A 5,327-nucleotide genomic window follows, 5' to 3' on the forward strand; every position below is an offset into this window, starting at 1 on the left:
CCAGCGCGAAGGAAAGTGCAGCCTGCCCAGGAATGGCGCCGCCCACACTTCCCGTGCTGCCGCTGACGACAACAGAAGCGGACAAAGAAACAAGACGCAGCGAATAGACACAGAGAACAGACAACCGGGGGAGGGGGGGAATTAAATAAATAAATAAATCTTTAAAAAAAAGAAATGTAACAATATAAAGATGACTATATATTGAATTTTTCCATATGTCCCAATAATGTCCTTTTGAACTTATTCTCCTGCTTTATTAGATCCCGTCCAGGATCACATATTGCATTTAATTGTCACTGTCTCTTCAGTTCCTTTTTTTCCTAATTGTAGAAGCATATATACATATAAACTTTCCCATCCCAACTGCCCCCAAACATCCAATTCAGTGGGATTAAACACATTAACAATGTGTTACCCTCAGCACTATCCATTACCAGAACTTTCCCATCCCCCCAAACAAACTACACCCACTATGCATTAACTCCCCATTCTTCCTACTCCCCACCCCTGGTAACCATCACTCTACTTCCTGTCTTGAGTTCCATAGTCTAGCTATTTCATATAAGTGGATTCATACAATGTCTCTACCTTTGTTTTACTTATTTCTTTCAACATGATGTCTACAAGGTTCACCCATGTGGTGGCATGTATAAGAAATTCACTCCTTTTGAAGACGGAGTAATATTCCATTGTATGTTTTAATTTGCTACAGCCTGTCAAAGCAATATACTAGAAAAGGGAGTTTATTAATTTATAAGCTTACAGTTCAGGGGCTGTGAAAATGTCCAAAGCAAGACATCATCAGGAGATGCTTTAGCTCTCCTGGGTTTGCAGCTGTGGGTCATCAGGCGCACAGCGGCATCCACTCTTCTCCCAGCCTCGTTGCTTTCAGCTTCTGGCTTCAGTGGCCTCCTCTCAGCTTCTGTGTTCCATTGATTTCAGCTTCTGGCTCCTGGTGCTTTCTCTCTAAGCTTCTAGGAATTTTTCTGTGTCTGCATGTTTCTTCAGTTCATAAAGGACTACATTAAGAGGATTAAGACCCACCCTGGGTCAGGCAGTCTAATCAAAGGCCCTTAACTGAAATAATTTAATCAAAATCTCCCACCTACAATAGATTTGTACACACAGGAAAGGATTAGCTCTAAGGACATGATCTGGGATGCACCCACTTCAAACTGTCACATGTATATACCATATTTTGTTTATCCGTTCATCTGCTGATGGACACTTGAGTTGCTTTTCTTCTGGTGTGAAAAATGCAGCAATGAACATTAGTATATGAATATCTGTCTGATTACCTGCTTTCAAATATTTTGGGTATATACTTAGAAATGGGATTGCCAGGTCATATGGTAGTTCCATGTTTAACATTTTGGGGACTGTTTTAGTTTGCCAGGTTGCCAAAATGGATCGGCTTTTAACAATGGGGATTTATTAACTTGCTAGCTTACAGTTTTGAGGCCGAGAAAATATCCAAATCAAGGCATCATCAGGTGATGCTTTCTTCAGCTTCTTGCTTCCATGACTTTCCCTTTCTTTGCATTTCATTCTCTTATAAAGGACTCCAGTAAGACAATTAAGACCCATTCTGCCTTGCTCCCCCTCCTCCTGCCATGGCCCCAGATGCCCTGGCCTGCGGCACGCGCCCTTTCTCAAACAGCTGCCCGGAGAGCCTAGCACGCCGCATCCTATGCCGTCTGTCCCCGCTGTGCCATGACCACCCAGCAGATCCTCCAGGGCCCGGGGCTGTGGGGCTTCCGCCTTGTGGGGAGCAAGGACTTAGAGCAGCCTCTTGCCATTTCCCGGGTCACTCCTGGAAGCAAGGCTGCTATAGTTAATTTATGTATTGGAGATGTGATCACAGCCGTCAATGGGGAAAACACTAGCCATATGACACACTTGGAAGCTCAGAATAAAATCAAGGTTTGCACAGACAGCGTGACTCTCATGGTAGCCAGACCTAAACATAAGATCTGGTCTCCTCTGATGGCCGAGGAAGGGAAGCATCATCCATACAAGATGAATTTAGCTTCCAAACCCCAAAAAGTCCTGCACATGGGAAGTGCCCATAACTGAAGCGCCATGCCCTTTACTGAGTCACCCGCCTCTAGTACTGCCCCCCAGGGTCATCACAAACCAGTACAATAACCCAGCTGGCCTCTACTCTTCTGAAAACATCTCCAACTTCAACAGAGCTGTAGAGTCAAAGACTGTGGCACTAACCTGAAACAGAAGGGCCATTTCTTTGTGGAGGATCAAATCTACTGTGAGAAGCACACCCGGGAGAGGGTCGCGCCACCCGAGGGCTACGATGTGGTCACTGTGTTCCCCAGGTGAAGTAGGGAGGGCTGCCTGACCACTGTTCTCCAGCAGGTCCCTGCTGTGGTTTGTCCTCTAAATGTTCTGGCCCTCTTCTCTCTTGAAGGCTCTGTGCTTTCCTTGGTTTAACCTCTTCTTATTAAAGGTCGAGTCCTCCAGCCTCTGCTAAATGACTCACGCTGGCTGTGTTGTGCCTGCTTGTACAACTAACGGGAGATTGTTTGGTTTGATGTCCTCTGGCCTGCATCACCGTGGCTTCTCCTTGCCCCAGGTCTTCTCTATTGCAAGTGGACATCAGCTAAATTTGAACCAAACAGAATTTAATGTCTGACATCGATTTCATTTTTACTCAATAAATTTACAGGCTCAAAAAAAAAAAAAAAAGGCCCATCCTGGCATTGTGGGGGATGAGTGAAGTGCAGTGGGCCCTGGCTGCATGGGCCTTGGCCGCGGCTGCGGGAGGCGCTAAGTCAAGGCTCCAGGCCGCTGCGGAGGTAACCAGATAGAAAGCTGCGAGGGTCGCCCCCCGAGCGTGGGGCGGCAAGGGCTCTTGTTGGGGTGCGGCAGCTCGCGGTGCAGCGCGCTCCTGGGCCAGTCCCAGCCAGGCCCTGCCCGACGACGCTATGCCAGTGCAGCTGCACAGGCGGTTCTGGACAAGCCAGATTCCTTCCCTGATGCCTCCATCAAGGAGAAACAGCCCCAGGCAGAATCTAAGTCCTTTGCTGCGGGGATGCTTAACGGTCTACTCACCACGGAACAGGTGTTCCCATACCCGTCAGTGCTCACGGAGGAGCAGGAGCAGTTTCTCAAGGAGCTGGTGGGGCCTGTGTCCCGTTTCTTCCAAGAGGTGAACGAAGCTGCCGAGAATGATGCCCTGGAGCGAGTGGAGGGGAGCACTTTGCAGGGCCTCAAGGAACTGGGGGCCTTTGGTCTGCAAGTGCCCAGTGAGTTGGGCGGAGTGGGCCTCTGCAATACCCAGTAGGCCCGTGTGGTGGAGATCGTGGGGATGCACGGCCTCGGAGTGGGCATCACCCTGGCTGCCCATCAGAGCATCGGTTTCAAAGGCATCCTGCTCTTTGGCACAAAGGCCCAGAAAGAAAAATACCTCCCCAAACTGACACCTGGGGAGACTCTGGCCGCTTTCTGCCCCACTGAGCCCTCAAACCGGTCGAGTTCAGCCTCTATCCGCAGCTCAGCTCCCTGTGGAAAATACTACACCCTCAGGGGGCAGCAAGATCTGGATCAGCAACAGGGGCGTGGCAGATAGCTTCACAGTTCTTGCCAAAATGCGAGTTACAGATGTGCCCATGGGACCACGAAAGAGAAGATCACAGCTTTTGTGGAGGAGAGGAGCTTTCAGGGTGTTACCCATGGGCCCCCTGAGAAGAAGATGGGCATCAAAGCCTCAAACACGGCGGAGGTGTACTTTGATGGTGCTCGGGTGCCCGCAGAGAACTTGCTGGGCGAGGTGGGGAGTGGTTTCAAGGTCGCCGCACACATTCTCAACAACAGAAGGTTTGGCATGGCCGCCGCCTGGGCAGGCACCATGAAGGACATCATCGCTAAGGCGGTGGATCATGCTGCTAATCAGACCCAGTTTGAGTAGAAAATCCACAAACTTCGGGCTGATCGGGAAGAAGCTGGCCCGCATAGCTGTGCTGCAGTATGTGACTGAGTCCATGGCCTACATGGTGAGTGCCAACATGGACCAGGGATCCAAGGACCTCCAGATAGAAGCTGCCATCAGCAAGATCTTCGGCTCAGAGGCAGCCTGGAAGGTGACTGACAGTGCATCCAGATCAGGGTGGGGCGTGGGCTTCGCGAAGGAGCCGGGGGTGGAGTGGGTGCTCCGCAATCTGCGTATCTTCCAGATCTTTGAAGGGACAAACGTTCTCCGTTCTCCGGCTGTTTGTGGCTCTGCAGGGCTGTATGGACAAAAGAAAGGAACTCTCTGGGCTTGACAATGCTTTAAAGAATCCTTTTTGGGAACGCTGGCCTCCTGCTGGGAGAGGCGGGCAAGCAGCTGAGGCTGCGGGCTAAGTCTCAAAGAAATCATCCACCAGGAGTTGGAGCAGTGAGCTGGCAGTGCAGGCTCTGGGGCAGTTTGCCACAGTGGTGGAGGCCAAGCTGATAAAATATAGGAAGGAGATTGTCAACGAACAGTTTCAGCTGTAGAGCCCGGCAGACGGTGCCATTGACCTCTATGCCATGGAGGTGGTTCTCTCCAGGGCCTCAAGAGCCCTGAGTGAGGGCTACCCCATGGCCCAGCATGAGAAAATGCTCTGTGACAGCTGGTATATTGAGGCCGTGACCCGGATCAGGGAGAACATGGCTGCTCTACAGTCTGACCCCCAGCAGCAGGAGCTCTTCCACAACTTCAAAAGTATCTTCCAGGCCTTGGTGGACCATGGTGGGGGAGTCACCAGCAACCCTCTTGTCTTCTGAACACTTCCAACCGGGAAAGACACGTGCCTTCTCTCAAGCCAAAGCCCAGGCCCCTTTCCTCAGGGCCAGGGTCTGCCTGGAAGAGGTCCTTGAGCTCCCAGGTCGTGCCTGCTCTCACAGGGAGCACTTACTGCCTCACAAATAAAAAAGTATCTAAGAAACGTGAAAAAAACAAACACACAAACAAGACCCATCCTGGGCCACACTGTAACTGAAGTAACCTAATCAAAAGTCCTACTTACAATAAGTTTATACCCACAGGAATGGATTATCTCTAAGAACATACATTTTTGGGGTCCATACAGTTTCAAACTATCACAACTGTTTTCCATAGAAGCTATACCATTTTACAGTCTCACCAAGAATGTATGAGAATTCCTATTTCTCTGCCTCCACCAGCACTTGTTTTCCATTTTTAAAATAATAGTCATTCTAGCAAATGTGAAATGTAATATCATTGTGGTTTTTTATTTGCATTTCCCTAATGGCTAATGATGTGAAGCATCTTTTCATTTGCTTACTGGCAATTTGTATATTTTCTTTGGAGAAATATCTAAATCCCT

At 49.5% G+C, this 5,327-nt stretch overlaps 2 pseudogenes; both read left to right on the forward strand.

Annotated features, from left to right (window-relative positions):
- The first annotated feature begins 1,713 nt into the window (after positions 1–1,713).
- Positions 1,714–2,227, forward strand: LOC101414928 (PDZ and LIM domain protein 1 pseudogene; annotated as a pseudogene).
- Positions 2,228–3,034: 807 nt separating this feature from the next.
- Positions 3,035–4,784, forward strand: LOC101423843 (very long-chain specific acyl-CoA dehydrogenase, mitochondrial pseudogene; annotated as a pseudogene).
- Positions 4,785–5,327: the final 543 nt, after the last annotated feature.

Source organism: Dasypus novemcinctus, chromosome X (genome assembly GCF_030445035.2).
Source record: "Dasypus novemcinctus isolate mDasNov1 chromosome X, mDasNov1.1.hap2, whole genome shotgun sequence".
NCBI classification, from domain to species: domain Eukaryota; kingdom Metazoa; phylum Chordata; class Mammalia; order Cingulata; family Dasypodidae; genus Dasypus; species Dasypus novemcinctus.